Source organism: Globicephala melas, chromosome 20 (assembly GCF_963455315.2).
Source record: "Globicephala melas chromosome 20, mGloMel1.2, whole genome shotgun sequence".
In the NCBI taxonomy this organism is placed as follows: Eukaryota; Metazoa; Chordata; class Mammalia; order Artiodactyla; family Delphinidae; genus Globicephala; species Globicephala melas.
Window position 1 is genome coordinate 36186303 of NC_083333.1, and position 25214 is coordinate 36211516.

The following is a 25214-nucleotide window of genomic DNA, read 5'->3' on the forward strand; positions in this document are numbered from 1 at the left end:
AAGTCTGAGTCTATATTAACCCTGAGTAAATCAAGAAAATTATATTCAATATACAGACATTCTCAGAGTTTTGCAGCACTCAGCGTTATGTAAGTAGTTCCACGAGGCACATAATGAAATTTTGAAGATATGAGAGATTTTATTTTATTTTTTTTGGCCACACGGCATGTGGGATCTTAGTTCCCCAATCAGGGATCGAACCCATGCCCTCTGCATTGAAAGTGCAGAGCCTTAACCACTGGACCGCCAAGTCCCCAAGATATGAGAGATTTCATATCACGTTGAGAAATGCAAAGAAGTCAAGTGCGTAAATGAACACTGCAAAATAAGTGTACAAGGCCAGAGGTTGCCGGTTCAAGGAGATAATGGCCTTCCACGGTCAGTCTTGCATGGCTTTTGTCCCCATGCAGATTCTCGCTGCATCAGCTCATGTTATGACACTACTGTTTGTTTGTTCCCCATTTTGTTACTTTCTAATCATGTCCAAAAAGTGGCTAAGTGATGGGAAGAAGGCAGGACCGGTTTATAAGAGTAGGTAAAATGAATGAGAGCAAAATATTAAAACTTTAAACAAGTCTGAAGATATTTTCACCCTACCCTGATTTTGTGTTATCCAGGACCTTTCAGGGGATATCTGTATTATGCATAAGATAGAGAATAGCACTAATAGGAACATATTTTAAGGAACAATCCAAAATAGAACAAAGATTTATGCACAAAGATGTTCATTATGGCAGTATTTAGCATTTTAAAAATTGGAAGCAATCCAATTTACCAACCTTAAAGAATGGTTAAATAAAATATGGTACATAAAAATTTGATGGACAATTATGCAACCATAAAAATTATATTTTGGTAGTCAGGAAATTTGTATGACATAATTTTAAGTTAAAAAACAGGATACAGGGCTTCCCTGGTGGCGCAGTGGTTGAGAGTCCGCCTGGTGATGCAGGGGACACGGGTTCGTGCCCCGGTCCGGGAATATCCCACATGCCGCGGAGCGACTGGGCCCGTGAGCCATGGCCGCTGAGCCTGCGCGTCCAGAGCCTGTGCTCCGCAACGGCAGAGGCCACAACGGTGAGAGGCCTGCGTACAGCAAAAAAAAAAAACAGGATACAGGGCTTCCCTGGTGGCGCAGTGGTTAAGAATCCTCCTGCTAATGCAGGGGACATGGGTTCGAGCCCTGATCGGGGAAGATCCCACATGCCATGGAGCAACTAAGCCTGTCCACAGCTACTGAGCCTGTGCTCTAGAGCCAGTGCTCTGCAACAAGAGAAGCCACCACAATGAGAAGCCTGCGCACCACAACGAAGAGTAGCTCCTGCTCACCGCAACTAGAGAAAGCCCACGTGCAGCAACGAAGACCCAACGCAGCCAAAAATAAATAAATAAAATTAATAAATTTATTTAAAAAAATACAGGATACAGAATTGTATATGCAACATAATCTCTACAATGTACAGAATACATAGAAGATGAAAAGCTCTCATTAATCATGGCCACCAAAAAAAATTTTAAACCTAGGAAAAAACTATATATGCAATACCCACACAAAGAAAACTACAAATATTCACTGAAGGAAAATAAAAACTGCATAAACAAAAATGCATACCATGTTCCCTGATGGGAAGACTCACGATATTGTAAAGAAGCCATTTTGCCCAAATAATTTACAAATTCAATGTAATTCCAATCAAAATTATAATAGGATTTTTAACAAAATTGACATGCTAATTCTAAAATTCATCTGGAAGAGTACATACTTAAGAATAGCTAGGTATTTTTTGAAGTATAATGAGGGGCCTCTTCCTACCAGATATCAAAATATATAATCACAGTGATTAAAGTGTGATATTGGGTCACAAATTAAAAAAATAGATTAATGAAAGAGAATAGATCATCAACTACTGACACAAATATATGTGGGAGCATTTCAAATAATTGAAAATAGATGTCAGGACATCTATTGGTTATCCATTAAAAAAAAAAAGATATATCTCTTACATCACACCATTCAAAAATAAATTAATTAACTTCCCCTTCCCAGAAACTGGCCTGGTCAGGGTCAAGGCCTGAAGAGCAAGGTTGAAGACCAGCATGGCTGGGATGGGCAGAGCTGAAGCCAAGCAGACAGCAGGCCACAGGGTGGGGCAGAGGAAACGACATGGCAGGGAGATCTGTTATGTCCAGGGCTCTTGGGCAAACGGGGAAATAAAGGAAGATGGTGAGAGCAGGTTTCTCTTTTGGAGAAGGGAGTTGCAAGTATAGAAAGTGAGAAGCCTAAAATGAACTGTATAATTTTGGATTGGAGGAATTGGTGTGAACTCAACGTTTTATATATCTGTGTTCTAATTTGGATGCTTGTGCTAAGGTTATATAGGAGCATGCCCTTGTTTTTCAGAAATATACAGTGAAGTATTTAGAGGTAAGGGCTTCATGTCCACAATGGATCAGATGTCTCAAATGGTTCAGAAAAAAAATACTACATGTATGTAACATATATGTAAGGTGGGGAGAAGAGAGAAGAGATGAAGCAAATGTAATGAAATGATAATAATTGGGGAATCAAGGCACATAGGTTATGGGAGTTCATTATGCTACTCTTGCAACTTTTCAGTGAGTTTGAAATTATTTCAGAATAAAAAGTCGTAAAAATAATTTCCAGATGTATCAAAAATCTAAATAATTCTACTTCCTGGAATCTATCCCCCAAATTTCTCACATATACACAAAGATGTATATGTACGAGTTCATATTTAGAAATAATAATTAAAAATGTAGGACATATGCATCAATAGGGAATGGTTAAATAAATTATAGTATATGGTTAAATAAATTATAGTATATCCATCCATGGAATGGTGTGCAGGCATAGAAAAGAATAAGGTAGATCTGTATGTACTGACAATGCACTGACAACTCAGGTTGTGTGCTCCAGGTTGTGTTAAATGGAAAAGCAAGTGACAGACCAAGAGGTAGAGTATGATCCCATTTGTGTTTTTTTTAAAAAGTTTTTAAAAAATCTGCTATGGGTGTGAGTTGTGTGTATCTGTGCATAGCTATGTTTATAAACAAATTTTAAAAATGGTCTGAAAGGATACACACCAAGCCATTAACAATAGTTAACTCTAGGGAAGGAGAATAGTATTATACTTTCCAGGTTTTCCATAGTGGCATGTAATACTTTATTATCAGTTGAAAAAAAGCCTAAGTACAAAAAGGCAGGAATGTATACGAGACATTCTGAAAGATTTCCTCTCAAGGTGATTATAATATTTACTGCTGGGAATTACCTTGGGTTATCTGGAAAACTCCTAGTCCAAAGGCTGCATATAGGGAATTGACCTTCCAGTGGACTGTGCCCAGGAACAGTTTATCATTAATTTAATAGAGGATTAGGCAGCCGGCTGAGCCACTCCCTGCTTGCCAGGCCACCGTCCAGAAGTGAATTCCCTTGCAGCTCTCCAAAAGGAGGTCAGACAAGTCCCCAGGGACTCTCAACAGAAAGAAGTTGCCAAAGGCTAAATTTGGCATGCAAGCCAAGCCCTGGACCGGGATAAACTGTGCCAGTGCTTTTCAGTTACGCTTTCAAGACCTCAGTCAGAATATGCAGGACTAGATAGCTATTTTCAAGAGTGGCTTAGCAGCTCAAATTGGAAACAACTGTTCAAACCAGAGTTTGGGGGTGAACTTGAAAATGTAAAATTCCTCCTCTGCCTCCTTAACCCCTATTATCTCTTATTTAAAGGATATTTAAATTCCCTTTCTTTTCTCTTGCTCCAAGCAATTTATCATAGTGATAATTCCTGCCAACCTGATCAGATTCTACAATTCTTAAGCAGGAAAGACAGACTAGCCATCTTTTTCATTTTTCTTTTTCTTTTTTAAGTGTAAATGGCCAGTTTTGTATTTAAGTTGCTTTTTTTTGTGGGGGGGAGCTCTTCTTCATATACAGTGTTTTATTGAGTTGTAATTCACATACCACCAGATTCATCATTCAAAGTGGATAATTCAGTGGTTTTTAGTATATTCACAGAGTTGAGCAACCATCACCACCATAGATTTTAGAATATTTCATCACCCCAAAAAGAAACCTTTTACCCGTTAGCCGTCACTCCCCATTTCCTCTCAATCCTTCCATCTCTAGGCAACCACTAATCCATTTCTTTCTCTATAGATTTGCTTATTCTGGACATTTCATATGAATGAAATCATTCAATATGTGGTCTTTTGTGTGTGGCTTCTTTTACACAGCGTAATGTTTTTGAGGGTCATCTATGTCATAGCATATGTCAATATTCCATTCCTTTTTTTTTTTTTTTTTGGCTGCGTTGGGTCTTGGTTGCTGCGCACGGGCTTTCTCTAGTTGCGGCAAGCGGGGGCTGCTCTTCGTTGTGGTGCGTGGGCTTCTCATTGCAGTGGCTTCTCTTGTTGCAGAGCATGGGCTCTAGGTGTGCGGCTTCAGTAGTTCTGGCTCGTGGGCTCAGAAGTTGTGGCTCACAGGCTCTAGAGCGCAGGCTCAGCAGTTGTGGCGCACGGGCTTAGTTGCTCTGTGGCATGTGGGATCTTCCCGGATCAGGGATCGAACCCGTGTCCCCTGCATTGGCAGGTGAATTCTTAACCATTGCACCACCAGGGAAGCCCTCCATTCCTTTTGGAGGCTGAACAATATTCCATTGTTTGGCTCTATCATATTTTATTTATCAATTCATCATTTTATGCATATTTGAGTTGTTTCCACTTTGGGGCTATTATGAATAATGCTGCTATGAATATTCATGTACCTGTTTTTGTGTGGATATACATTTTCAGTTTTCTTAGGTATATACCTAGGAGTAGAATTGCTGGGTCATACGGTAACTCCATTTTTAACTTTTTTGGGGGGGAAGAAGAGGTTCGCTGGTTTTCATTTCTTTTTTTTTTTTTGAATTTTTATTTTATATTGGAATATAGTTGATTAACAGTGTTGTGTTACTTTCAGGTATACAGCAAAGTGATTCAGTTATACAAGTATCAATTCTTTTTCAAATTCTTTTCCCATTTAGGTTATTACAGAATATTGAGCAGAGTTCCCTGTGCTATACAGTAGGTCCTTGTTGGTTATCTATTTTAAATATAGCAGTGTGTACATGTCAATCCCAAACTCCCAACCTATCCCTCCCCCCAGTAACCATCAGTTCATTCTCTGAGTCTGTTTCTGTTTTGTAAATAAGTTCATTTGTATCATTTTTTTAGATTCCGCATATAAGCGATATCATATATTTGTCTTTGTCTGACTTACTTCACTTAGTATGCTAATCTCCAGGTCCATCCATGTTGCTGCAAGTGGCATTATTTCATTCTTTTTAATGGCTGAGTAATATCCCATTGTATATATGTAACATTTTTAACTTTTTGAGAAACTGCCAAACTGTTTTCCAAAGCAACTGCACCATTTTACATTCCCACCAGCAATGTATGTAGGTTCCAATTTATTCATATCCTTTCCAACACTTGATGTTGTTCATTATTTTGATTATAGCTATTTTGGTGGGTATAAAGTGGTATTTCATTGTGGTTTTGATTTGCATTTCCCCAATGACTAATGATGTTGAACATATTTTCATGTGCTTATTGGCCATTTGTATATTTCCTTTGGAGAAATAGCTGTTCAAATCCTTTCCCTGTTCTTTAATTGGGTTATTTATCTTTTTATTGTTAAATTGTAAGGGTTCTTTATATATTCTGGATAACAGCCCTTTACCAGATATATGGTTTACAAATATTTTCTCCCATTCTTTTCACTTTCTTGATGATGAAGAAGAGGGAATAGTAGAAAGAGGCCATTAATGGGTAAAGAGTTTCTTTTTCAGGTGACAAAAGTATTATGGAATTAGTTATGATGGCTGTACAACTGTGAATGTAGTAATATGTATTATATATTAGTAATGTTATAGTATATATATAATACATTAAAATGGTGGATTTCATGGTACCTGAATTATATCTTAATTTTTTAAGTATAAAAATCGCTTTTAAAAGTATCAGCTGATCCACCTGACTTCAAACCTAACATCACCATTTCATTTGAGTTTAACAGTTTTTTACCGGTGCTGCTAGATGCTCAGATACAAAGATGAAAAGACTTTGTCTCTACCTTTAAAGAGCCCAGAGTCTAAAAGGGGAGAACATCATATACGTACTTCACTTTAATTGAACTTGGTTAGGACTAAGATAGAGGTGTGCTTTGGGATCATGAAGGCCAAACCAAGAAACCTGGGCTTTGTTTCAGAGGCAGTAGAGAACCATTGAAAGTTTTTAGGCTGGGGATTGACATGATCAGTTTTGTGTTTTAGATTTATCATCCTGGCAGCTGTGTAGAAGACTGATATGAAGGCAGCATGGCTAGCATCAGAGAGGTCAGTTAGGAGACAGTTGAAGTAGTTTCAGTGAGAAGTGGTGGAAGCGTGAATGAAAACAGTGATGGTAAGAATGGAGAAGAGGAGGTCAGATTCAAACTAATGTTTAATAGGTAAAACTCTATAAAGCTTGGTGTGATGATAAATGATGGGGAGGGAGAAGTCTGGGATGACTCACAGATTTCTGACTTGGGTCACTGGGTGGATGATGGTACCATTAACTGAGAAAAGAAATATAAAAAGAGGAAATTTGTAGGCTTAAATTATAAGTTTAGTTTTGGACAATACTTAGGTAGAAGACACCTGGAAAATGGTCGAGCAAATGTGTCCAGCAGGCAATAACTTTAATCTCTCTCTGATGCAGTTTCCTGATCTATAAAATGGCAGTATAGTAATAAAAATGAACTAACCATATATATGATATATATATCACATATCCGTATATGATATATATATCAGAATTTGGTATTAGGGATATTCACCAAATCTGCTTTGGGGAAACTGCAAACTCTATTAACTATTAAATATTTGCCTAGCTTTCTAAAAAAAACAAAAAACCTTGCTCAGTGGTATCAGAGGCATGTTTATATTTACAGGTGCAACTTCTTTTAAGCCAACTCAATGAAAATACAAAAAGATCAGTCAGAGATTGATAATTTGCTGCCCCCAAAGACTCAATATAAGATTCTTTTAATTAGGCATTCCTCCTAGTGAGTATAAACCAATTTGCCTTAGAGAAATTAGACTTACGTAAATTTCAAAAATAATAAAAGCTAACATTTACTTTGTGCTTGCTGCATGCTAGGCAAAGTGCTAAGCTCTTTATAAGTATTAACTTTTTTGTCCTCACAATAACCCTACTGAGGTAGATACTATTAGCATTCTCATTTTATAAAGAAATAAACGAAGGTTTAGAGAGATTAAATAATAGAACCAAGGTCATTAACCTAGTAAGCAATAAAGCCAGGATTCAAACTCAGGTCTCTCGACTCCAAAGCACAGGTTCATGACCAAGAGCTATTATTTTATATGTAAAGTCATGGTTATATCCATGCTTAGATCAATTTAATGATCAAAATAACAATCTAATCTCACTTATGTGGAAATTATTGACCCTCCACTATTGCATTCATATCCTTATTCCTCTTCAGCATTCCTAGTTAATTTCCAGATTTACTCTCTAATCTTCATGGGAGGTCTCATTTTCTCTCTGTCCATCTTCCCATACTCTAATCACATTGTTCTATTCAGCACACAAATTGGAAATGTTCAGTAAACAAGGAAGGCTTCTGCCTTGAAATAGCAACATTTATGGCAGTTCTCAGAAGGCCCTTTGTGAAACTCATTCCCTAGCTGTGCTCCTGGATTCAGGACTTACTGTGGCTCAGCCTGGAAGCCCATCAACACAGAAACTTATTGGAGGAAGAGGAAGGGCCAAAGCAAATGTATATTCATGACAAGATGGACCAGTGGTGCCAGAGGAATTTGCTGAGTGGGGATGGAGAAGTGAAGAGCTGTTTGTTCTTCATAAGAGAGCGTGGCTGTGCTTTTTCCAAAAAAAGCTGAGCAGGGTCATCTCTAGCAGTGACACATTTGGGGACATAGAGAATGGGCACAAGAGAATTCTTCACAAATGGAGCTAGGCTGGCAGTCACTGCCAGGGGCTAGCCTAAAGTATGTTTGAATGAGGGCATTTCTGGACTCCTCAGACCCATGTAGATTGTTTAGGCAAGGAACAATCCCTGTCCACGGTTATTCATCTGAATAGTGACCGAAAGTTTTGAGAAGAACCTCGCCAAATGATAGAACTTTAAATTAATTTAACATGCAGATTTTTTTAAATTATTGGACTGAAATTATCTTTTCATAATGGCACGGCACTTCAAATAATCAGGATGCATTGTGTTCAGAATCTAATTTCCCAAATGTCAGCATGCTATTCATTTCAAAAGTAATTCACTTGGGACTACCCTGGTGGCACAGTGGTTAAGAATCTGCCTGCCAATGCAGGGGACACGGGTTCGAGCCCTGGTCCAGGAAGATCCCACATGCCACGGAGCAGCTAAGCCCGTTCGCCACAACTACTGAGCCTGTGCTCTAGAGCCCGTGAGCCACAACTACTGAGCCCATGTGCCACAATTACTGAAACCCGTGCGCCTAGAGCCCGTGCTCCACAAGATAAGCCACTGCAATGAGAAGCCTGCGCACCGCAACAAAGACTAGCCCCCACTCACAGCAACTAGAGAAAGCTCGTGCGCAGCAATGAAGACCCAGCACAGACATAAATAAATAAATAAATAAAAGTAATTTACTTTGCAGTGTGTTTTCCCCATTACACTCATATGGCAGAAATTATTGAAAATAATAGCCTAGGAACTGAGATCCTCACTGTATCAGCTAAGGGGTCTGACTGGGCTGTTGACAGTGAAGATTATTTCTGTTGAAAAGAGGAGAATTCCACACTATTTCAAAAATAAACATATTTGATGTCTTCTATCAACTACCCCCTGCCTCTCTTTAGCCTCACATATTCCCTCCATTTCTCAAGCCTGTCTGTACATAGTTGCCTGAACATGACTTACTATTTTCACTCTGTGCTTTGCGTGTTCTTCTCCCTGCTTAGAAAAATCTATGCCCTTTCTCTTCCATGTATTCCCATCTAACCTTCAAAACCAGAAGATACCTCTTTTCATGTCTTCCCTAATAATCACATAGCAAGTGTGATCATTTATTATTTCTAGTTTCCTTATCTATTGCAGCTTTACTCTACACTATACCATATTTTCTTGCAGTTATTAAAATATTTCTTTGGATTTCATCTCAAATTGTGTGTATGCTTTAGCCTCCAGTTCGATGTTACATTTTTTGGAGAGTTCAAGAGCTGTGCCTTTTATTTCTTAACATCCAGGAATAGTACAAAGACTCACATTAACATAAAATAAATACCATACCTGTGATACACTCGAACCAGCCTTATACGTTTGACAGTGATAACAAGAAAGATTTTATTAAACAGGTATCAAATCAATTTCAAAAGATTAAAGATGTAATATGAACATCTAATCTGTCCCTCGTGATTGTTTCATCTAAGAAGTTATTAAAACATTTCTTATGTATGTTTATAGTAATTGCCTTTATCAAATCTCAGTGTAACAATTTATTAGCTAATAGATGGCAGGTTCTGTTCTAGAAAACAGCAAGGTCATCTCACTCATTACCAATTGATTCTTCAACAAATTTATTCAACATTTATTGAGCACATACTATATAGATAACATATAGGAGACACTTAGAAAGGACATTAAATTTGCACTCTGTTTGAGAAACCAAGAACCACAAAGCAAAATAAAAACAAAAAATAACACAAAAAGTTGTCAGTTTAAGTTCTGAATAAGTGAGCCATACAATGTGGTGATGAGTTAGAGGGGTGGGAGAAGAGATATAAATGAATAGTCAGCGAACTCTTCTGAAGATGTTATAATATAAATTTAGCCTCAAAGGATGGGCAAGGGAGAGACAATAGGCCCAGAGACAAGAAAGTAAATGCCATGTTTGATTGATGGTGTTTGGTCTATCTCTATGAAAGGGTATAGAAAACCTTCTTAAACATCACAAGACACTATTATTCAACATAGTTTTGGAAGTTTTAGCCACAGAAATCAGAGAAGAAAAAGAAATAAAAGGAATCCAAATCGGAAAAGAAGTAAAGCTGTCACTCTTTGCAGATGACATGATACTATATATAGAGAATCCTAAAGATGTTACCAGAAAACTACTAGAGCTAATCAATGCATTTGGTAAAGTAGCAGGATACAAAATTAATGCACAGAAATCTCTTGCATTCCTATACACTATGATGAGAAATCTGAAAGAGAAATTAAGGAAACACTCCCATTTACCATTGCAACAAAAAGAATAAAATACCTAGGAATAAACCTACCTAAGGAGACAAAAGACCTGTATGCAGGAAACTATAAGGCACTGATGAAAGAAATTAAAGATGACACAAACAGATGGAGAGATATACCATGTTCTTGGATTGGAAGAATCAACATTGTGAAAATGACTATACTACCCAAAGCAATCTACAGATTCAATGCAGTCCCTATCAAACTACCAATGGCATTTTTCACAGAACTAGAACAAAAAATTTCACAATTTGTATGGAAACACAAAAGACCCCGAAGAGCTAAAGCAATCTTGAGAAAGAAAAATGGAGCTGGGGGAATCAGGCTCCCGGACTTTAGACTATACTACAAAGCTACAGTCATCAAGACAGTATGGTACTGGCACAAAAACAGAAATATAGATCCATGGAACAGGGTAGAAAGCCCAGAGATAAACCCACGCACATATGGTCACCTTATCTTTGATAAAGGAGGCAAGAATATACAATGGAGAAAAGACAGCCTCTTCAATAAGTGGTGCTGGGAAAACTGGACGGCTACATGTGAAAGAATGAAATTAGAACACTCCCTAACACCATACACAAAAATAAACTCAAAATGGATTAAAGACCTAAATGTAAGGCCAGACACCATCAAACTCTTAGAGGAAAACATAGGCAGAACACTCTATGACATAAATCACAGCAAGATCCTTTTTGACCCACCTCCTAGAGAAATGCAAATAAAAACAAACAAATAGGACCTAATGAAACTTAAAAGCTTTTGCACAGCAAAGGAAACCATAAACAGGACGAAAAGACAACCCTTAGAATGGGAGAAAATATTTGCAAATGAAGCAACTGACAGAATTATTCTGCAAAATTTACAAGTAGCTCATGCAGCTCAATATCCAAAAAACAAACAACCCAATCCAAAAATTGGCAGAACACCTAAGTAGACATTTCTCCAAAGAAGATATACAGGTTGCCAACAAACACATGAAAGGATGCTCAACATCACTAATCATTAGAGAAATGCAAATCAAAACTACAATGAGGTATCACCTCACACCAGTCAGAATGGCCATCATCAAAAAATCTACAAACAATAACTGCGGGAGAGGGTGTGGAGAAAAGGGAACCCTCTTGCACTGTTGATGGGAATGTAAACTGATACAGCCACAATGGAGAACAGTATGGAGGTTCCTTAAAAAACTAAAAATAGAACTACCATACGACCCAGCAATCCCACTACTGGGCATATACCCTGAGAAAACCATAATTCAAAAAGAGTCATGTGGGCTTCCCTGGTGGCGCAGTGGTTGAGAATCTGCCTGCCAATGCAGGGGACACGGGTTTGTGCCCCAGACCTGGAAGATCCCACATGCTGCGGAGTGGCTGGGCCCGTGAGCCATGGCCGTTGAGCCTGCGCGTCTGGAGCCTGTTCTCTGCAACGGGAGAGGCCACAACAGTGAGAGGCCCGTGTACCACAAAAAAAATAATAAATAAAAAAAATAAATAAAGGAGTCATGTACCACAATGTTCATTGCAGCTCTATTTACAATAGCCAGGACGTGGAAGCAACCTAAGTGTCCATCAACAGATGAATGGATAAAGAAGATGTGGCACATATATACAATGAAATATTACTCAGCCATAAAAAGGAACGAAATTGAGTTATTTGTAGTGAGGTGGATGGACCTAGAGTCTGTCATACAGAGTGAAGTAAGTCAGAAAGAGAAAAACAAATACCGTATGCTAACACATATATATGGAATCTAAAAAAAAAAAAAATGGTTCTGAAGAACCTAGGGGCAGGTTAGGAATACAGACGTAGAGAATGGGCTTGAGGACACGGGAAGGGGGAAGGGTAAGCTGGGATGAAGTCAGAGAGTGGCATGGACATATATACACTATCAAATGTAAAATAGATAGCTAGTGGGAAGCAGCCGCATAGCACAGGGAGATCAGCTCGGTGCTTTGTGACCAGCTAGAGGGCTGGGATAGGGAGGGTGGGAAGGAGATGCAAGAGGGAGGGGATATGGGGATATATGTATATGTATAGCTGATTCACTTTGTTATAAAGCAGAAACTAACATACAATTGTAAAGCAATTATACTCCAATAAAGATGTTAAAAAAATAAAAATCGAAAATGAACATCACAAGACATCTTTATTATTATTGTTTTGAACAATAAATACTAATTTAGATATCTTCTTTCTGGTGCTGTTTGTTCCTTCCTGCATTTCTGGGATTCTAGCTCAGATTCTTTGGACTTCTACTTGAAGAATTCTTTATACTATTTCTTTTAGTGTATATCCGCTGACTGTGAACTCTGTAGGTTCTTATTTTTATGAAGATGTCACTGTTTTACCTTAATTTTTGACGAATATTTTTTGTTAGGATTCTACGTTTGCTGTAATCCTTTCCACTCTAAAGATGTAATATCACTGTCTTCTGGTTTCCATCATTTATTTTGGAAAAGTTAGCTGTCTGTTTTACTGTAGCTCATTTGAAGATAATGTACCTTTTTTCACTCTGGCTAATTTTAACATTTTTATATTAGCATTTAGTTTTCAGTGGTTTGACTAAGTGTGGTTTTCCTTGTATTAATCCTGCTTCAGATTCATAGAGTTTTTTGATTCTGTACCTTAATGTCTTCTGTTAGTTTGGGGAAATTCTTGGCTAATATCTCTTCAAATGTGGCTCTTGCTGCATTCCTTGTCTGTGTTCCTTCTGAGACTCCAGTGATAATCATAATAATATCTTTCATCATGTCCCATATGTCTCTTACATTCTTTTCTCTATATTCCATACTTTTTTTCTCTGTGCTTCAACCTGGATATTTTGTACTGCTCTATCTTCCTGTTCAGTAATCTCTGCTGCTAGGTCTAATACTGTTAAACCCATCCATTGGATTCTTAATTTAGTTTTTATACTTTTTAATTCTAGGATTCACAATTAATTCTTTTTTATTAATACCAGTTCTCTACTGAAATTCTCCATATTTTCATCTAATTCCTTAAACATACTAACTACTTTTTTTTTTTTTTACAACTGTGACTAAATAAATAATACAAGTATGTTTGTCCCCTATAGGTTTACTTCCATGGTCTGTTTTGTCTCTTGATTTTCAGTCATTTGGTCCTGTTTCCTGGCATTATTGATTTTTCTTTTTTTTTTTTTTTGAATGCTAGACTTTATAAAATTTTAAGACTCTGGATGATGGTACTCTCCTCCAAAGAAGAATTCACCTTCTGGCAGTGAGATACACTTCAGGCATATCGCCTTTATCCAGGTAAGACTGGCTTGCCCTAATTCAAAGGCATGGCCCTTTCAGGACCTTTACTTAAAAACCTTCTTTGTTTATCAGAGTCCTTTCTCCTTGACAGACCCTGTAATGGTTAATTTTATGTGGCAATTTGACTGGGCTAAGGGGTGCCCAGATAGCTGATAAAACATTATTTCTGGGGGTGTCTGTAAGGGTGTTTCCTGGAGACGTTAGCATTTGAATCAGTAGACTGGGTAATGAAGATTGCCCTCACCAAAATGGGCAGGCATCATCCAATCTGTTGAGGGTCTGAATAGAATAAAAAAGTGGAGGAGGGGTGAATTCTCTCTCTCTCTCTCTCTCTCTTCTTGAGCTAGAAGGTTCATCTTCTCCTGCCCTCCGACATTGGTGCTTCAGGTTCTTGGGCCTTCAGATTCCAAGGCTTATACCAGTGGATCCCCACTCTCAGGCCTTCAGCCTTGGACTAGGAGTTAATCATCGGTTCCTCTGGTTGTCAGGCCTTCAGACTTGAACTAAATTATACCACCATCTTTCCTGGGTCTCCAGCTTGCAGATGGAAGATCATGGAACTTCTTGGCCTCCGTAACCACTTGAGCCAATTTCTATAATAAATCTTGGGAATTCCCTGGCAGTCCAGTGGTTAGGACTCTGCACTTCCACTGCAGAGGGCACAGGTTTGATCCCTGGTTGGGAAACTAAGATCCCACAAGCCACACAGCCAAAAAGAAAAAAAAAAGGAATTGCTATAATAAATCTGTTCTTTTATCTATCTATCTATCTATCTATTCATCCATCCTATTGGTTCTGTTTCTCTGGAGAACCCTGACTACTACAGACTATGAACTCCAACCTTTGTCTCCCAGGACAATCTTAAAATAATACTACTAGTACTAATACTACCACCGTTATGGATAATAAAAACATTTAAACATTTTTTACTAATGTTCTGCTTCCCTGTTTTATAGTTGGACTACATCTACATTGTCGGAGCATATAGCCATTATATATCATACTCTCTCTCCTTTAACCCTCACTTGGTCTTAGTTATACCAGAAACTGTATTTAATGCTCGTCGCCAATCCTTATGTTGATGTCTCCCCAGTCATTTTGTTTGTCTGAAGCTCATTTGCCAGTATATTTCTCAGGAAAGGCTCATGGGAATAATATTTCTTGAGTTCATAGATGTTGAGTTCATAAATATCCAGTAATTTTACTAGAATTTGTCATTCTGTGTTTGTGGTATATTCTATCAGTGTATCATTTCAAATTTTTTTTTCCAGAAAGATTTTCTAAATATAGTTTTAGTATTAGTTCTGTTCCCTTACTTTTGTTTTCTTCTTTAGGAACTTATGTCATCTGTATTTTGGATCTTCTTATCATCTATATTTTGGATCTTCTTGGTTACTCTTCAATATCTGTCACTTTCTTTCAAATCCTTTTTTGTCTCTTCATCTAAAATTTTTTTAAAATATTTTCTTCTATTTCACTGATTTCTCTTCAGGCACTACTGTTCGATTTATTTGCTCTTATTTCCTTTCTAGAATACTCTTTATTTCTTAAATTATTGTTTCTTTATTTCTTATTATTTCCTGAATCCAATCACTTCTTCTCTGAGTTTCAAATTCTTATTTCTGTTATTTCATATCTTTTATTATTTTCTTAATGTCTTTTAGCTCATTTGGAACTACTAGGTTAACTCTCGGTATCTGTTTTGTGGGTATGTCTTTCTGGAGTGCTTTCATTGTCTGTAGGGATGTTACTCAGCTTTGTCTCCCCTTCTTTTTCTTTATAAAATCTATGCAGCCTTGATTTTTTTCTGTTGCTTCTTTAATGTGAAAATAGTTTTCCTGAATTTTTGTTATAAGGTGGTGTTCAAGAAAGCTTTCCTTGGGGACATCCCTGGTGGCACAGTGGTTAAGAATCTGCCTGCCAATGCAGGGGACTTGGGTTCAACCCCTGGTCAGGGAATTAAGATCCCACATGCCGTGGGGCAACTAAGCCCATGCACCACAACTACTGAGCCTGCATGCCACAACTACTGAAGCCTGTGGGCCTAGAGCCCGTGCTCTGCAACAAGAGAAGCCACTGCAATGAGAAGCCTGTTCACAGCAACAAAGAGTAGCCCCTGCTTGCCATAGCTGGAGAAAGCCCCACACAGTAACAAATACCCAACGCAGCCAAAAATAAATAATATATATATTTTTTATTTACAAGAAACCTTTCCTTACTTCACAGAACTTCCTCTCTTGATTTTGAGGACTGTCAAAAGATAAGGCAACTTGCTTTATAATATTATACCACTTTGGTCTGGAGCTTTTCTTTCCCTTCTCTCTTGTCCATGTCCCATTCAACTTTTATTCTACTCCAAGTAGTTTGGGGTTCTTTGGTTTGGGGTTCTGTCCTGCAAAGCAGTTGTTTTTCAGAGTTCATAGGAGCTAGGCTGCTCCAGCTTCATCAGATCTTTTTTCCCATGGGCTTTATACTGGTTTTGGTCAAACCTCTCCCAGTTTCAGCTGATGTTCTCAAATTGCCTTGGCCTCTTCTCAGTCGATACCTATTGGCTATTTTGGAGTCCTGTTCTCAGATCTAGGCGCAACTTCCTTATCCTTTCTCTCACACAGACACTGATACCATGCAGATCTTGGGGCTATTGATGGTTTGTACCCTCCTACTTGTATTTTGGAGTTCGTGAGGATACTTTGTTCTTGGTTTTGTTGTAAATGTTGTTCATGGGTTTTAGGTTTTGCTAACCATTTGTTCTCTCTGTTTCTATGTAAGGATTCAGAGAGAATGAAAATCTATGCTACTGATGCTGTCATCTTCCCAGAATCCTCTCCTGAGTTAATTCAATTATAAGTGTATTTTGTATTACAGTTCCTGTGGGAGACTGCTCATAACTTATGGGTGTTGACATTTTGCTTCTACTTGGGTCTGGGAAGGTTAAGGGCTTTAAATCTTAGCTGTTTATGATACCACAATTAATGACCAAACATAAGGAAGCTAAAAATATGAACATAGTAAATTGCCAACTCACATGAATTTAAAAAAAAAAAACAACAACACAACATTTATATTTAATTACAGCAGAAATATTTCTGAGGATTTGGGGATTGCTTTTAACAACAAATAAAAGAAACCGTTTGTGTATATATACTCAGAATTAACACAATGCAGCTTTCTTTTGTGGGGTACATATGCATAAATAACTTGCATAAAGCTCCATAGGAAATAATATATTTGCATATATTGTTGTGAATTTTATTTAAATTTTATTACTCTCGTAGTTAGGAAATTGTAACAACTGGCAAAAAAAATTGATTTTCAGTAGGCAGGCAGTCAATCAATACTATCATTAGCTCTAAACAGAATCTAGCATATGGACCTTTAGAACTAAAAAAAGTCCCAAGTGGTCATCTTGTCCAGACCACAGCCTCAAGAATCTTTCCAACGCAACATGTTTAAGTACAATTTTTTTTTATTGAAGTATATTTGATTTACAATGTTGTGTTATTTTCAGGTGTACAGCAAAGTGATTCAGTTTTATATATATTCTTTTTCATATTCTTTTCCATTACAGGTTATTACAAGATATTGAATATAGTTCCCTGTGCTATACAGTAGGCCCTTGTTGTTTATCTATTTTATATATAGTAGTATATATCTGTTCATCCCAAACACCTAATTTATCCCTTTCTCCCTCCACCTTACCCCTTTGGTAACCATAAGTTTGTTTTCTATATCTAGTACAGACAATTTTTAACTATTAACAATATCTGTAAGAAATAGGTTTTTGGTTTTGCTATCTAGTTTTTCTACCAGATGAACTAAGGTGTTCTGACAACAAGCATAACCAACAGAAACAATACTTAAGCATGACTTCAAAAAATTATGATAGAGCTATAGTAGTTAGGAAACAGCAGCACAGATAGTGCAGTGAAAAGGAATAGTTGAATAGCCAGGGGTAACTCTAGGGCCATGTTACGATGCTATGCAAGTGGCATTGCACATGGTTGCCATAGCTACAGAGCTGCACAAGCTATAGACACGCAGACCCTGTGTACCCACCCACTCTGCTGCCACTGCTTTCCACACCTGCCCCTCTGAGTTTTCTACAGCTCCAGCGTAAGGAGAAAAAGGCCATATGGCTTAAATCAAAATATTTTTTTCACTTCTAAAAATCAGAATACCAGAGATTCAGAGCAGAAGGCAAGGAAGCATTGGAAAACACTTCTTTCCCAAGGGTCAGGAGGTTTCAGAACATCCATTCCAGGAGGAAAGGCTGGTGACCTTTAGTCACCCACCCCCATGTCTACTTTCATGTTCCTTTTTACCCTCTCTATTCTTCTCCTGGCAACACAGATCCTGTCTCTCTCTGCCTTCCCCACCCCCAACTCCCTGTCTTGACAGCAGCACCAGGGAGAGTTATAATATTATTCGAAGGAATATATGTGGGTTAAAGTGCTAGAGTAGGGATTAGATATTTTGGTAGTCTGTTTTGTTCCACAGGGATTAAAGAAATTACTTTGGATGCCACTGACAGCTTTAAAGCAAAATCAGGATAAGCTAAAGAAAAAAAAGGTTGCTGGGGGTAGAGATTGGGGAGAAAAAATAAAGAACAGAAAAGAGAAGCATCTTGGGTATAATTAGGGAGGTCCCTAGGTATCACCCTGAATTTGGGGGTGGAGAGGTGGGCAATGAGAAACACATGTTGGGGAGGGTGCCCAGGGGGGCATTTAATTTTCCCTGGTGTACTCTTCCTGGTGAAATAACTTGTACTTGGTCAACTGGGAGACTTACTTCTTCACATTCATGAATATCATAATGCAAGTCAAATGGTTGAGGTACTTTCCGAACCTAGGGATTTCACATGAAGTCTCCAGACCCTTTACGTACACATTCTTTCTCTGCTCATCCCATATAAGCCAATCCTGTCCTAAATATATTAAAATGGTGTGGCAGAGAGGAAAGATGGCTTTGCTGTTTGCATTAGTTTCCTAGTTAGTTGCCATAACAAAAAAACACAAACTGGGTAACTTAGAACAACAGAAATTTATTCTCTCACAGTTCTGGAGGCTGGAAGTCCAAAATCCTACTTCCTCTGAAACCTCTTGGCGAATCCTCCCTTGCCTGGTCTTAGCTTCTGCTGGTTTGCCTGCAATCCTTGGTATTCCTTGGCTTGCAGATATATCACTCCAATCCAGCATTATCGTGTAGAGGTCTCCCTGTGTCTCTTCACATGGTGTTGTGTTTTAGAAGGACACACAGCAAACTGGATTAGAGGCCCACTCTACTTCAGTATGACCTCACCCCTGACCTCTTACACAATCTGAGCTTAGTTATTCTTTTAAGAAAAATGTAGTTTATTATATTTTAAGCAGCATTTCTATGTGCAGGGACTTGGGAATGGGGCTATTTTATTTTATTTTTGTGGCCACACCTCGCGGCTGGCACGATCTTAGTTCCCTGACCAGGGATTGAACCCATGCCCCCTGCAGTGGAAGCGCAGAGACCCAACCACTGGACTGCCAGGGAAGTCCCTGGGGCTCTTTTAAATTACCTCCATTCTCCATATTGAGCAGAATTTCCTATACCTTTTAAGATGAATAGCCTTTAAATGAATGAGTTCAATAAGATGATAGCTAGTAGGTTATGAAGAGTCAAGAAAGATTTTTTTAAAGAGGAGAGACATGAGCATATATACATGTGCACAAGGAAAGAGACCACGGACAAGGGAGAAATGGCAGATATGGGAATGAGAGGGAATAATTGTGTAGGAACAAGGCTAGAATCAAGAATGGAAGATCTTAGGATTTGGACCACAGGCAGAGGGATTAGCTTTGAACAAGAGTAGCTTCACTTCTTCCTTAGGAACAGGAAAGCAGGAAACAAAGGGTGCAGGTTTATTTACGTGCTTGGAAAGAGTCTGGAAATTGGGGCCAGATACCTCTCCTTTCTCTGAGGTTGGATGTAAGGTGAGCAATGGAGATGGAAGCCTGGGGAGCATTGAAGCTTCGCAGTATCAGCTGTGAGGAGTAGGAGAGTGAGTCAAATATGTATATACAGTGGAATTCTCAATAGACACACTGAGGTTGGAAACCGTGCATTTATAATGCCACCAATACAGTGGCTAGGTAACGTATTTAGGGCTGGTTAAACCCTAAACTGCCCATGTATAGGAGTAGAGAAGTACACGGTTGGGTTGGTAGAGGGTTAGAGTTTGCAAGGCAGTTACAAATAAAGAACAATCAGGGAAGGGTACAGAGGATGGGAAGCAAGTGGATGAAGTGATGAAATACAGAAGTTGAGCTGACCATGAACTAAACCCATCCTCAAATGATAACACGAAAATGGAACACACTGGACCATGATTAGTGACAGTGCCCCAGTGGCACAGTGAGACCTCTAGAAATGGAAGCATCACTCAGGATGCAGTGTTGCTCCTGTGAACAGGTTTTCTTCCTATCCCTTAGGTAACAACTGCCCTGTCATTGTGGTGACAAGTACGCTCTGTTTTTGCTTTTGCTAATCTTGACACATAGATTCACTGTCTCCAGAAGTCTTTAAGCTCCCCAAGAGTGAGCATGAGGTTGGTGTGGCCCTCATTCACCCCTATTGGGCAGAGCCCTTGTACCAGGCCATTATATAGGCCTTTGACCTTTGGATCAGGTATCCAGCCTTGACCCAGTCAGCTGAGGCCAGGGTGATGCGGTCACATGGCAGTTGTGTTTCAGAAGGCCTGTACTTGATGCATAAGGGACCTCTCAGAAAGGTCAAAGACTTTCCACAATACTTTCCAGAAGGAATAAAACTGCAGGCAGAACTGTTCTCATAAACATTGGAATAGCATTTCGTCTCCTGGACTTCATGACAGATCTCCATCCATTTCTTCTCTCCAATTTGGGGAGCTGGACACAGTTCAAAAAATTCCCTATATAGAGCACCTCATTTTGTAAGTTGCGTATGTTGTATCTGCTTGGAATTTACTCCACCCACACCCCCTATTCACACACACATAAATTAGCTCATATATATATATATAAAATACATATATAATATAAAATACATATATATATATATATATAAAAAAAACACCCCTGGCTCCCATTTTTGAGATAGAAATAAATTATTTTCTACACATAGTTGTCTTCCTGGCATGCTGACGTTAACAATAGTAACGTAGAATCCAAAGTATGATAAAACGAATGGTTTCAGTTTCAAGGTGAGATTTTTTTTTACCACTTAATATAAAACATTTTGGCAATGTCTCTCAATTTATACTCTCTAGAGCAGGGTTCTGCAAACTCTTTCTGTAAGGGACCAGATAGTAACTATTTTAGGTTTTATATCACAAACACTATCCATCACAACCACTCAACTCTCTCATTGTAGGACTAAAGCAGCTGTAGACAATATGTAAATCAATGAGTATGGCTGTGTTCCAGTAAAACTTTATTTACAAAAGCAGACAGCAGGCTGGACTTGGCCCAAAGCTGTAGTTTACCAATTCCCAGTCTAGAGGAGAATTATTTATGGTTTCTTCTGTTTGGCTGGGTAAGAGCTGAACCTCGCAATAGTAGTGGTTTTTCTAACACATGGCCTGGAGGTTCACTGTTCTATTGACTTTCCTTACGTTGATTAAGTTATTCAATAATAAATAATTGAAGGTCACCACATCACACAACTCTGGAGTCATGCAGTGCCTAGCCTGTGTGGCCAAATGCAGCAGCACTGAATGTATTTAAAGTGATTTTTCTGCTGTTGCAATCTGAGACCAGATTAAGGCAAAGGAATAGGTAGTGTGTTCATTCATTTATCTGTCCCACGTATTACTTCAGACACTGTGACAACTGCCAATAAATATATCAAACAAGGTCCTTGTCCTCAAGGAGCTTGTGGTTTAGTAAGGTGTTTGCTAGGACTGCCATAACAAAGTACCGCAAACTAAGTGGCTTTAAAAAAACAGAAATTTAATGTCTCAGAGTTCTGGAGGCTAGAAGTCTGAAATCGAGGTGTTAGCTGAGCCACGCTCCCTCTGAAACCTGTAGGGGACAGTCCTTGCTAGCCTCTTCTTAGCACCTGGTGGTTTGCCTGCAATCCTTATAACTACAGCTCTTCAATTTCTGCCTCTGTCATCACATGGCATTCTCCCCTTGTGTGTCTGTGTCTCTGTCTCCTTCCTCTTCCATTAAGGACCCCTGTCATAATAGATTCAGAGCGCACCCTACTCCAGTATGACCTCATCTTCTTTGAACTAATTATATCTGCAACAACCCTATTTCCAAATAAGGTCATATTCTGAGGTACCGGGAGTTAGGACTTCAACCTATCTTTTTAAGGGAGACACAATTCAGTCCATAACACAAGGCAAGAATAAATGTGAAATAAATGTGAAAACTTAACAGTTGCTATGATGGAAGTCTGTGTCAAGTACATGGTGAGGCCAGGGAGAGAGGGGATGAGTTTTACCTGGGAGAGTCAGAAAAGGTTGTATGGGCTTCCCGGGTGGCTCAGTGGTTGAGAGTCCGCCTGCCGATGCAGGGGACGCGGGTTCGTGCCCCGGTCCGGGAAGATCCCACATGCCGAGGAGCGGCTGGGCCCGTGAGCCATGGCCGCTGAGCCTGCGCGTCCGGAGCCTGTGCTTCCAGAGCCTGTGCTCCGCAACGGGAGAGGCCACAATAGTGAGAGGCCTGCATACCAAAAAAAAAAAAAAAAAAAGTTTGTATGGATGAGGTGAAGCTTGAGCAGATTTTGGAAAATGATGTTGAACGCTTGCCAGGTGCAAATGGGGTGTGAGTTGGGCCTGGGGAATGAAAGAGCATCCCCTGTCCGAGCAGCAACAGGCAGTAAGGAGTGTGACATAACCAGTTTCACAGTGTTCCACTACAACTCGGAAGGGGCTTAGGCTTCCTGTTTTCCAGAGAAATAAAAATGAGGTCTAAACACTTTGGCTAGTGATGCCCCTGTGCCAGTTATTCAGGCAGCTTCAAAATTTCAATATACACTTTGTTGTACAACAGAAACTAACACAACATTGTAAAGCCATTATACTACAGTAAAGATATATAAAAAAAAATTTTCAGTGTAGGAGGGGCACAGGGAGATAATCTAATTGGAAGGTGGGTGACTTATCAAAGCTACCTTTGCATGATAAACACATTAGTTTTACTTAGTTTGCCTGTTAGAGACTAATAAAGATAGCCATATTGTCTAAAGATGCCTTCACTGGCAGTTCACATAAAATGGAGAAAATGTCAATTGCATATTTCAAAGAATAAGCACACCCAGGGGTGGCTTGAAGGGGCAGTGATGGAGACTATGAAAAGGGGCAAACCCTCCTCCTGGCCTGTCACCCATTCACATTCCTAGTGATTGAGTGTTGTTTCTGTTCCAGACACTGTGCTAAGTGATTACATGCATTATATCTCATTATCTCCAATTTATAGATGCAGGCAGTGAGATTTAGAGAGGTTAAATACATTGCCCTACTCAAACAGCTAGTGATTTCATTTTAATGATAATCTAAAAAACTATAATAAATGCATGAACTAGAATTCTGCACTGTCCAACACAGTAGCCGCTAGCCACATACGGCTTTTTAAATGGAAATTCATTAAAAATTCTGTTCCTGGGTTACACTAGTCCCCTTTGCTGAATAGCCACATGTGGCCAGGGGCTGCCATATTGGACAGGGCAGATATAGAACATTTTCACTAAGAATGAGATAAATACTTCATCACTGAGTACAGCCTCATGATTTTGTTCATGTTTGCTTTGTGTTTGTGATCATATTGACACGATTTAGCATTCTCCAATTGGCCCCGGGCAAATAAGAAAAGACTAGAGCTGGCCTTAGTTTGGGAATGATGCACTACCACTGTATTAATGAAGGTAACCTAATAGTTCAAATAAAGAAAAATTGAGAGATCACTTTATAAATGCACCAACATCAAAAGAGCCTGCCCTGTGGCAATCAGTAGCGTGTTTACTTTGTAATCAGTTATGTAGTTGCAGCAAAATAACATTATTCATCTCATTAAATTAGTATTGTCAATTTAAATATCATTGGCTCCATAGTTTTATTTAAATTTAGTCTGAAAAAAAAAGCCTTTGGTTTATAAGAACTATAACTATTAGGAGTTGGCACCTAGTTTTATTTGTATACATTTTAAGATAACATTATACTAAGGATAATTTAAGTAAATGTAAGGATCCCTGGAGAATTTTCATTCCTCTTAGAAGAGTTCGTTATATTACCCAAGATTGAGAAACACTATGAAAGCCTTTAGGGTGAAAGAACCTGAACACTTTACCTGTAACACACAGTCCCAGGCCCACGGAGCTGTGTGATTTTCAGTATCCTATCAAATCCAGATGAACTAGAGCCCTCTTGGCACCAGTATGCCATAATTCTACCCAGGGATATATTAGGCTATAACTGCAGCAGCTGGCAAAACTTCACACTGATGAAGCATTTTACTCCACGATTTTCTAATCACTCCCCTGTTTTAGAATCCCGTTAGTAAAACTTGATTTACACTCTTCATAAATACCAAAATTTCCACCACCACCACCCCTTCCTAGCTCTTAATATGCAGAAGATGTTTGTAGTGAGGAAGACCACAAAGCAAGACTTCCACTTCTCATTTTCTGGCTCATGAATATTTTTTTCCCTGTCTTAATCAGACCAACTATTCTCAGGCATCTCACTGATGGGAAATAGGACTCAAGAGCGTCATTTTCATATTACCACTTCCCAATGTTTTACTGAAAGATTTCGTGTCTTCTCACTTAATCCTTGGCCTCCAGCTTTCCCCTTGAAATCTGCAGATGAATTTCACACTGTCTGAGGCAAACACTGCTTTTCTTGCCATAAATGAGAAACAGGCGTTATCTAGGCCGAGCTATCTCACTGGGTGCACCCCAGGGCTACGGTCAGCTCAAGCTGGTCTTTTCACTGTGATTGCAATAGTCAGAGAAGCCCATTCAGGCAACTTCTTCATCACTGGGGAAGTAAACTATTCTTTTTAGTAGTATTGTATATTACATTGAGACCCCTTATTTATGTTGTTGCACTGTTTATGTATCCCCAGAACCTTGACTGAATTTCTTACCTCTCATTTCTGAAAAATGCTTGGTAAATATTCCCACTATTTTCTGCAAAGTGAGAAAAGAAGACACAGCTTCTTATGTAAGTGGCAAATAAGCTCCCCAAACCCATGAACCAGAAGGATACTTCAAAGCGCTGCTTACCACCTTTGAATATACCCCAAAGACATGCAAACTAACACTGAGAAGAGTTTTAAAAATCCACTCCCCTCCCCTTGGGAAGGTGTTTCTGGTTGTTAAGTAAGTAAAGCCATCTTGTCCTCAGATTTTTGCAAGTGTAGTTAATTACAATTGTTGACGTTCAATTATGCTAAGCTAATGATAGTCGTCACCATTTATTTGGTTCTTACTCTGTACCAGATACTCTGCCAAGCTATTTACATATATTATCTTATTTATTCCTTACTTAGTGAAGGTAAGTAGTATTACCTCTATTTTATAGATTTAAAAAACCAAACAAGAAACGGGGAAGTTAGATATTAGTCTGAGGTCACATAGGTACTAAATGTTGGCATCAAGATTTGAATTCA

The 25214-nt window shown here is 38.7% G+C and overlaps 1 long non-coding RNA gene across 3 annotated transcripts in view; it reads left to right on the forward strand.

Annotated features, from left to right (window-relative positions):
* The window catches only part of LOC115845398 (uncharacterized), a 94964-nt gene that overhangs the window by 7882 nt on the left and 61868 nt on the right, over positions 1–25214 (forward strand). For all 3 annotated transcript variants that reach the window (XR_009560361.1, XR_009560360.1, XR_004036439.2), the window contains exon 2: positions 13484–13584. This is a non-coding gene — a long non-coding RNA (uncharacterized lncRNA). The remainder of the gene's footprint in view (positions 1–13483; positions 13585–25214) is intronic.